Source organism: Pleurodeles waltl, chromosome 5 (genome assembly GCF_031143425.1).
Source record: "Pleurodeles waltl isolate 20211129_DDA chromosome 5, aPleWal1.hap1.20221129, whole genome shotgun sequence".
Classification (NCBI taxonomy): domain Eukaryota; kingdom Metazoa; phylum Chordata; class Amphibia; order Caudata; family Salamandridae; genus Pleurodeles; species Pleurodeles waltl.
Window position 1 is genome coordinate 1,098,658,710 of NC_090444.1, and position 10,942 is coordinate 1,098,669,651.

At 38.6% G+C, this 10,942-nt stretch overlaps 1 long non-coding RNA gene across 1 annotated transcript in view; it reads right to left on the reverse strand.

Moving 5' to 3' along the window:
* Positions 1-9,886, reverse strand: part of LOC138296301 (uncharacterized) — a 114,773-nt gene extending 104,887 nt beyond the window's left edge. Inside the window, exon 1 of the long non-coding RNA XR_011203805.1 lies at positions 9,749-9,886. This is a non-coding gene — a long non-coding RNA (uncharacterized lncRNA). The remainder of the gene's footprint in view (positions 1-9,748) is intronic.
* Positions 9,887-10,942: the final 1,056 nt, after the last annotated feature.

Genomic DNA, 10,942 nt, shown 5'->3' on the forward strand with positions numbered 1-10,942 from the left:
CCTAATGTCAATTTCCAAGGGACCTGCTTTATGTAGCATGCACCTTACACATATTTGGGACTTTGTTTTATAAAAAGCATGTAATAGCATTCAGAGAGTATGTAACTCTTTCACCAAAGTATAGAGCAAAGAAAAAAATATTGGGCCTGATTTAGATCTCAGCAGAGGGGTTACTCCATCACAAAGGTAACAGATATCACGTTTGCCAAAATCTAAATACCATAGAAAACAATGGGATTTAGATTTTGGCAGACGGGATATCCATCACCATTGTGACAGAGTAACCTGTCCACCGAAATCTCAATCAGGCCCATTGTTTATTTGATCAAAAGAAACACATTTTTCCTTAAATTCAATGAATTGATCAATCAAACAGGATTTGTAAAGCGCTGCAAATCACCCGTGAGGGTCTCGAGGCCCTGGGGTTGCTAGCTGCTTCCTGGTGATCTGTTCATTCGAACAGTCACGTCTTGAATCCTTTCCTGAATTGCTGAGTGTTGGGGCAGTCCTGAGGTACAGAGGAAGGTTGTTCCAAGCTTTGGCAGGCAGGTGTAAGAAGGAGCGTCCTCCGCTGTTGGCTCAGTGGATTCTGGGATGGTGGGGGGGGGAGAGTGTGTCTGCAAGGAAGAGGGAGGCAGATCATAGGTGTCTAGTTGGATGTCCAAAGGTCATGTTTTTGTTGATGTATGCTTGTCTCTCATTGTGCAGAGCTTTGTGTACGTTGGTCAACATCTTGAACTGGCAACGCTTCCGGATCGGGAGCCAGTGTAGCGTCTTGAGGTGGAGTGTGCTGTGGGTCCGTCTGGGGAGGTCAAAGATGAGTCTTGCAGCTGATTTTTGTATTGTATGTAGTCTCTTCAGGTTGTGTGCGGTGATTCCTACATAAAGTGTGTTCCCATAGTCCAGCCTGCTGGTGATGAGGGCCTGCGTGAGTCTTTCTGGTGTTGACTGGGATCCACCTGAAGATCTTGATTGAGATGAGATTGCATTTACCTGTTTCTTCATGGATAGCTTGATGTACAGGATGAGGTTGCAGGCGTGGTCTGTCGATGCGGGTTAAGGGCCGAATTCAGCAGGCCACCATGCATCGTTCCATGGTGAGGTGCTGTTCCTGAAGATGAGTACTTCCATCTTGTCTGTGCTGAGTTTGAGACAGTTGTCCTTCATCCACTTGTGATGTTCATCATGCATCTGTGACAGATGGCTCTGGTGGCAGAGGGGTCATCTTATAGTGCAAGGATGAGCTGGGTGTAGTCGGCATAGAAGATGATGTTCAGTCTATGCAGGCCGATGCTATCGGTTGCAAAGGGTTGGTGTTCAAAGTTTTCGTAGATGGCTGAGATCCTGTTGTGGAAAAAGTCTGCTAGGTACCATATCTTCTTGGGGAAGGGATGAATTGTGCCTTTTACTTCAAAGACAAAGGCATTTAAAACCTTTACCTATCTTTTCATGGCAACAAATGGAAAATGAAAGAGAGTGTTGGCATAATAAAAAGCAGCAGCTAGGCTAAACCTGTAGTCGAGATGCAGGCCACACACACATCAGACACGCCATATTTCTGCATCTCCTACCTAGGTGAAGTGATGTCTTGGAAGAGAGGTGGAACAGCTTGTGCCAGCTAGTTAGTTAGCTTGAAAGTTGTTTGTGTGGTGGTGTGGTGGAGAATACCATATCTTTGACAAAAAGTAGGCATTTCTGGATTCATTATGGCTATCCCTGGCATAAGGATGCCTCCCATGACCTTGTGGGTTTTTAGGCACCAATCTAACTATTCCTGGTATCATGGTGCCCATGACTGACATATGTGGGTGCTCTGGAAATGAGTACAACAGTTGCACAAAGGTAGGCCTTGCAAAATGGTATATACAATTGACTTAATGGGGACATTCATGACATACCTATGACTGTCTCCTTGACAGTGGTATTGGAAATCTTTGTCATAATATGAGCATCAATTGAATTTTAAGAATGATGATGAAAAGTATGTATAAGACACTGAATCAGTCCGTGTACAGCAATGGTACATGTGAGGGCTTTGTGAAAATGACAAACGGCTCTTTAGTGATCAAATATTTATTCAGTAAAAATGAACATCTAGTATATCAGGCAAAATACTATGTATGTGTTCACAACACTCAGGGCCTGATTTAGAGTTTGACGGGGGGTTACTCCATCACAACGGTGATGGATAACCCATCTGCCAAAATTTATGGGATTTGAATTTCTGTGGATGGGATATCTGAGATATAAATCCCATTATATCCTATGGGATTTATATTTCGGTGGACGGGTAACCCCTCCTCCAAACTCTAAATCAGGACCTTACCCTTTCTGTTTCAGGGGAAATGTGCTAATTTATGCAAAATTAAAGTTATGTATTTCATATTTTCAGAAACTAGCATTGGAAAATTTCAGGCAAATGATTGAATTTCCTAAATATATTTAAATGCTGGCATTTTAGAGGGAATGTTAAATTAGGGAGGCTTATTTATGATTTTGGCTGCTTGGCACCAGAAGGCGCTTACTGTTATTGCTATTATTTCGTTTCTTGTGGAGAGGCATTTTTTTATCTATAGTGATAAAGCTTTATATGATATCTTAACTGCAGTATGAGGCCTGAGCAATTGCAGATCTTCTAAGCTCCATCTTAATTAGCTGCAACATTTTAGTATGAACCACTGGGATGTGTCTACCTCTGGTGTCTCTGGTGTATGATTTGTAGTACGCTTGATTTGCTGAAGAATACTACTAAATTACCACCTTGTTGTCTGTGCATTGTTTGTCCCTCTTTCCCAAAATGATTTTTGTGGGCAACACCCCAACTCCTTTATAGTGAGTTGAACTTGCTCACTTAGTTTGCTTGCTCGCTCATTTGTACACAAGCTATACATTTATGCCCCACCACTTTAAATGTTCACTAGTCACCACTGTTCACCAATACCCTTTCCCACTGCTTTATTTGTTTGCCTGTGTTGTCCTCCTGTTTCCTGTTGAGACTATTGCTATGTGTGGTTATGTTGACCTTGTAAAAAAAAACTCCAGGAAAAAATCTAAAAACCCAAGATAATAAATTAGTTTTCAGAACAAACCAAAAGTTTGAAAAGGCAAAGAGCTTCTACCAATATTAACCATAATTGTTCAGATATCAGAAATAATAAATTGTATTTAATATAGATATAAATGGTAAGTGTAAGGTAGGTTGAACATGTCCCTTATGGGGGCTTCATTGTAGATTGTAAATTAATAACAGACAACTACATTGATATCTGATTGTATTCAATAAACATAACACAAAGTCAATACATCATTGGTTTCATTTTATGTGTTTTGAGACAAAACTACCATTTCTATTACACTACTATGTCATCATTTAGAAAATTTACATTCCAAGATAATCATATGGTAGTAGTCAGTGTGAAACACTTGGGGAAAACAAATCAATTGGATTGTGAGAAAACCCCACAGATATGGCGCTTGTCCAATTGTTAATATATCTAACTAAGTAATTTGATATATGTGAAACCATAGAAGACAACAATACTCAGAACATATTTTTACAAATGTCATCACCCTTTCCATGCCACATACTGGCATATATCCTGAATCATCTAATTACAACTCAACTCATAAGTAATGTTCCCTAGAACAGTCCTTCACATCCATACAGAAATGTACATGTTTTATGAAGAAATATATAGATGGTGGTTATGAGCCAGAATTTTCAATTTCTCTGTTTTGTCTTTGAAGAAGAAGTAGAGCTCTATTGCTTTTCAGTAGTCAGCGGAGTCTCTATGGTTGTTAGTGGTCTTTAGTAATATTGGGCTTCGTTTATACCCCACTTTGTGATAATATCCAATCACATAATGCTTTACTTCTGAATTGTATTTCTTACCTATTTCTTTATTAGTTTCCATCGTCACGTGACCAGAAATGTGTGTTTCAAATGCCATTCTAATATTTGTTAAATGTCATTGCTGCAGACTGGTTATTTTACCACATTTTAATTATTGGTAGTATTGCGTTACATTGTTAGCACAAATAGTATTAAAGACAATAATTGTTCTCCTTTCAAAATTAAGTTGTTATGATGTAGTTTCCTAATAGTGAATCATTTAGCTCTTTATAATTTTCCTTGTCTGCCTATTGTTCCTCATTCTTGTATGTTAGTTTATGTACAAGATATTCTAAGAAAGGAGATATTAAAAATGATTTCATTTTGAAAGGAGTTGAACTGACATGAATTGGCGAAAGAGGTTTAAAATTAAATCAGTTACTCCCTCTACTTTCCTTTGTTGGCAATTGTGGCCCCACTTTATGGCTATTCACAGTTGTGGCAATAACATAGGACACTTAACTTGAGTTAAATTGGAAACTGAGATGAAGGAGGCATTTTCCATCTTAATGCCTATGTTCTGTTCTCAAATTGTTTGTCAGAGACAAAAGTGGAAGTGGTTTACTGTAAATGCTGCTAAGTTTGAAAAGACTTGAAGAAATGTGAATAAGGCAATGCCAGCATTTCTTCGCGGGCATAAAATGTCTTCCATTTTTCATGAAATATAAAATATAGCAATGCAGCACTGCATCGTCCTCAGGGTGTACATTTCTCAACCTATGAAAAACATATTTTCATTTCACATCTAAAAGTTTGTCTTTACAAACATATACAAAGATGTTTTGTAAAAAAAAAAAAACTCAAAGGCTCTTTGAAGAGCCATCCTATATTATGTCTAATTTTATTTTATCATACATATTTTTAACATTTCAATAACTACTGCAATACTTTCTAGATACTTTCAGGAAAGTACTGCAGTACATTGTAAACTTTAAAAAAGATTCTATGGATTTTGGTAAACTGCCTCTTTTCTTCCTATACATTACAAAAAAGGGAAATAAGCTATATTTGAGGTTAAAACACAGACCAAAGACAAAATGTGGTCTAAAGAATTTGGCTGCCTTTTCATTTTGCAACAGATTTGATTAACCAGTTTTATTATGTTTCATCATTGCCATGTACTGCGGTATGTCCCAAAGGTAACACGGTATACCGCAGCACAAGATATCGCTGAATTTGTGTCCCCTATTTCTTAAACACAACTGAACCAATTAAGTTCAAACAACAAAAGGAATAATTCCTGGCACATTTCATGCAAATCCGTTCAGCCTTTCTGTTGTTACATCTGCTTAAAAAGTCTATAAAAAATGCATTGGTGGAAAAGTGAGTTTTTGGAACCCCCATTTTTTCTTTGCCCACCTTAACTAATTACCACAAAACTTTAAATCATCAGCCAATGTAGAAAAAAGAATATGGGCCTCATTATGACTTTGGCGGGCGGCTGCAAAACTCTTTGGGCCAAAAGACCACCACTACGTTTTTTTGCCTGCTGGCCCTATTACGGGTGGCCCAGCAGGAAACTCATCACAACATTGATGCCGGCTCGTAATTAATCTAATGCAATGACAATGTATTTGTTTTACTTTACTGTATTCCTGTCCTTATAGTATACATGCGGTGAACAGTGGCTGCTGGTACCTGCAGTTCTTTACACATCCAAATTCATTTTTGTGATTCTTTCTTTCCTGATTCTTTTTACCCTCTGGTGGGCTGATTTGAAAAGTTACTGATGGAACCACCACTTCTTTTTCATTTGTGCAAAAAACGCTGATATACACAACAGGAATGGTTTATTAATTATTTAAGCTTGGTGGTGCCCCTAGAATAGGGAGGGCCAACACTGAGCATTTTTATAATGCAGCCCCCCCCCAGCAAAAAAAAATAAAAAAAATAGCAAGTCTCCTGAGTCATAAAAAACATGACCCAGGAGAGCTTACAATATGTTTTTAAAGCACTCCAAACTAGGACTGAATGCTTTTCAGCTGCAATGCAAGGCCCTCTTGTGGTTGTTTTTATGATTGCATTTTGTGGGCTCAAATATTAAAAGAAAGGCTCAGGGACCTGTTCCTTTTATGTAAAGCACACACACACACAAACATAGAGTTCTTTTAAGTAACAATAACTTGCACTCTAAGGTAACTATAACTTGTGCCTTCGCCATGCACAGCTAATTACTCCACATATTATATCATTGATGAAATCTTGTATGGTATCTTTGATAATATCACTGCAACATTTGCAATAAAATTATTGATAAGAAAACTGTGCATGGCAAGGGCTTGAGTTATAGTCACAAACATATCTTTTTTTTTTATTACAGGTGTATACAATATTTTTATAATAATCACTATTAATAAATATTGCATTGTGTGAATTACTGAAATGTACGCTAGATTGAACATATTGGTGATTTTTGGAGAAAGATGATACTAGGGTCATTTTTTATATTTTGGTGACTCTTTAACAAAGTCAGTAGCTCACCCTAAGTGCAGTTAGGACCTGCAAGATGATCCGCATGCTGTCCATGCCAGAAGACTGCATGGCGTGGGACTGGCTGCTTGCAAGTGGATCGATGAAGGGACTAGCAGGTTGTGGCATAGGTTTGGCTGCAGGCAGGGGATTGGCTTTACGCATGGTAATAAAGTATTACTTTACATTAAGAAAACCCTAAAAATTCACCGAAAAAATAAAGATTAATGTGACATTGTACTTAGGTGAAAATGTGAGTGAAGAATGCCATTTTAAATGCACAAAATCACTGAAATTCACCAGTTAAAATTATTTCAAGCAAATATAACTTGTGCCCCAAAGTAACTATAGCTTGTGCTATCGCCGTGCAGTGCTAATTATCCCACATACATCACTCATGACGTGCTCTATGGCATCACTGATAATATCACTGCAGCATTTGCACCACTCATGTCATAAATGATGTCATAGAAAATGTCATAAATGATGTAATATGTGAGGTCATAAGCAGTGCATGGTGGGGTCACAAGTTGTTAGCTCTGCTAACTATAACCGGTGAATTTCTGTGTTTTTTTAAGTAAAAAATGTTACAGTGTCACTGACATGTTCACGTACGTATAACATAATTTTACCCTTTGTTTTTCAGTGAATTCCTAAGGTTTTTTTTAAATGTAAAGCTCCCTCAGTCAATTAGAATGCTCTATTTTTCAAAATTGGGTTTGAGGGACTCTTGTGAGAGTCCCTCAAACCCAAGTTTCCAGATATATATATATTTTTTAGACTTGCTATCTCAAAAGCTACTGAGTAAATTTACACAAAATCACAAAAAGCACACTTTCTAGACCATGGTCTAGATTCCTGCCAAATTCTGTGCAATTCAGTTCAGCATTTTTTGAGGTAGCGCTGCCTAAAAATTGTCTATGGAAAATGCATGGGGATTTTGCGTTTTGGGACCCTTTTTTTTCTCGGCCCTTGCTTGACAGATCACCCTAAAATTTTCCATGCACAAACTAGGCAAAAAAAGAGAAACCTTTTCAAAAGTTTGAGAGATTCTTCAAACAGCACCAAAGTTATTATCAACACAAAAAATGCATTGCCATATTTAAATTGTTAGTAGCACACTGATTATGGTAAGCACTAGTCAGTCCAAATTGGTAGATAGACAGATAGACATTTTCACTAAAAACATGGAGGACACTTCTTGCCTTGTACGCAATATTGACACCTTGCTGATTAATGATTTGTCAAATGATGATTAGATAGATATGCATGATCTGCTATGATCAACTTGTTTAGCCTCTTGCATCTCAAAGGTATGGGTTTAGAAAGTTGTTGAAATTATAGATAAATACACATACACACTCCATTAAGTAGACCACTGGGTATTCATTTTCTAAACACATTGATCCAGGCCACACCCTGCAGTCTCTAAACAGTCCAAGGACCCTTTCGTGATATACACACCTTTTACTTTGGGCACTGTACCTTTTCAACATGTGTTTTGTGTTCTGAAATTCACAGCCAATTCCTGAGACTCTATGGTCTTGGAAAGACCCCACTCCCTTGTAGCATTGCAAGTGTTCAGCTCATGTATGAAGCCTGCTCATTCACGTATACAGCCATTAACCTCCTAACTCAATTGTTCAGAGTCCAATTATGAGAATATTCTAGCTTTGTGGGCCAACTGTGTCCTTCCTTTTTTGTCCCCATTGTGGCAGATGAAACAATAGCCAATGTGGCAATATTGGGATTCACTGTTGGTCAATGGCTAATGATATGTCTGGGAATGCACACAGCAAATGATGTGAGGTGGAATATGACAAGTGCCAAGGAGAATCCCTCCCATTCTGCTCGGAACTTCATCTGAGACATGTTGTTGGTGAGACAGCATGAAACATTTCGGTGCATGTGGACATCCAAGGCAGTGATGTATGCATCAGGACCCCCAAGCATGCCTCTATTTAAGAAAGGGCTGAAAACACGTCTCTTTAATGAACACCATAATGCAGTAACAGTTTACTACTGCTCCTTGGGCTCAGTTATCTCTACATTCCCTTGTGGACTGTATCTTTGCCTATGATACTGTACAGCGCTCTGCTACCTTTAGCTAGGGTTTACACTACTTTGTCAGCAAATTATATGGAAACTTAATCTGTAGAAAGAACCAGACCGTTAGCTCATGTTGGCTGGGTTGATGCCCTGCATCTGGAAAGTTGAGTTGCAGTTAGGGCTTACACGTTTTTAAGTCAGTGGAAAATTTAGGGTAAATTTTGCGTGTTACTGGCACCTGGCAACTCTTCGTGTTGAGTGGCACAATCACTGTCATCTGTACGTGTCATCTGTGTATTTCACTTTTTTTTCCCCTTCTTTCACTCCCCTAAGAATATTCTTTTTTTTATGGTGAAACTGTGCTTTTCTGTGATTCTCTCCACTTCGAGGTTCTGTCGCCCTTGCCTTTTGCCCGCCAGCTAACTCCTCTACTTCCACACTCATTTTTTTCTGGATTGCTATTCTTCCTGAGCTTTCTCCTCTCCAGCTGCCTGGCCACTCCTGTTTTGGCAGTTATCTCCAGTCACCGTTTAGGTTCGTCGCTAGGTGCTTCGTTATTGCTGGTGATGGCAAAATACAAGTGTGCAAATCTGCTTTTTTATATTATGAGTTGGTTCGTAGGTAATGTGCATAAATATCTACCCCTCAGCTGAGCCTGTCCCGAACTGACCACCACCCACAACTGCCTAACAGTTTGTTGTCTAAATTACTGGGCTGAACTCTAGGAGCCCAGGGTTTTCTTTTGTTAGTGTAAGTCTTTTTGGTAACCCAAACGAATGCCCCTGGGTAACTTTCTCTGTCATTTATATTTTTATTTGGGGAATATAGGATTGTTACTAAGGACAGGGCGGGTTAGCTGACACATGTACATACATACATACATAGGTACATGAATGTGTTACAAAGTTGTTGATACATTTTTTCTAATTAATTTTACTTGTTTGTCGCATTTTGGGATGCTGCTCACAGGTTGTGTCCTGTTCAATGGTTATTGAACAATTTGATGTGAGCTCAGTGCCTACCATTGGAGCATTGTAACAATTAATGGTATTTATCGATAAACATTGAGCTTGAGTAATCTAAATGAAGGGATGACGATTAAAATGTTGCTTTCTGCAAGCACCTTGCTGTATAGACTTTTTTGAAAGACACAACAATGAAGCAGAAATAGCAGTAGGTAGAAACAGAAATTGACATAGAATTACTACAGAATTACAAAGTCTGCAGTGACCTGTGAGATGCACATAAAACACCATCGATACAACTGCCCTGGCATAATTTGGACCAATCAAGGAATTATGACATATACTGACTAAAATAATCACACTCTGCACTTACCTAAAGTCTGCCAGGGCGGTACAACAGGATTCCTGGGTAACAGAGAAGAGTTCTGCAGAGCTGAAGAGCCAGGGGTAGAAAGTTGTGACCTTGCAGACCAGAGAAGCCCGGAAACTGGTGTTGAACTGGGCAGTTGCTCTATGAAAAAGATAAAAAGATAAAAAATACAGTCAGATCAATGTATTGTGATTGAATGCAGCATGATTTCAGAAGAACTAGCTCCAGGAAAACTATGCAACATTGTATTTTCAATGGACTCTATGGCACATCTTGTTAAGGTACAAGGGAATTGGGGGCACACCTATTTCATTTCTATAGAATAGTTACAGATATTAGAGTGTGCAGACAAATATTTGGAATGCTAGTAATTAATAATGAACAACTTCTCTTCCAGGCAGCCATATTGGATGAAGGGAACTTTTAGTGAAAATTGTCTCAGCCACCTAATCACACATATACGAGCAGACACAAGCGTGCTCACACAAGAGAGCACACACCCGCACCCACAGTTAAATGGAGTGAGAATTAAAATGTCAACACCTATGATGAACCTACGGTTAAGGATTCGGACTGAAAACAGATCTCTTATTTACAACACTTGATATCATATATCTTTAGTAAAACACAGACCTGCTCCACTTCAATGGAGGTGTGTGTTCACACTCCCTGATCTCATCTACTGCTTCAAGGTGGTCTGCAGCACTTTGCTGATGACATCCAGATTATCCTAAGGGCCGAAATACTATCAGATGATTCTACAGTGTTCTACAATGGATGCTAATGAATCTTCTTAGCTTTAACATTTCTAAAACGGAGTCAATCACCTGTGTAACACAGGAAAATTATGATCCTATATCGTCTTGAATTCCGAACATAGGCTCTCGCTAACCATATCAGTTGGGGTAAAAAGATCCTATGCGTGATCATAGATTCTCACTTCAAACCTTAGTCAACAAAGTGACACATTTAGTGTAATGCAAACAGGATGACTTATTTTTCCTTAATTAGGCCTCTCAATCAGGATAAGGCGTCACTAGCCCCACTGTTGTCATGTACTGATTATACTAATAGGCTCTACAGTGAACCCGCTTTACACTAAGGGCCTGATTTGAATTTACAATTTTTTTGTATTCACAAACTTTGAGTTTAATTTTGCTAATAGTAATTGTACGACTGCGGAGACTGCCCAGTATT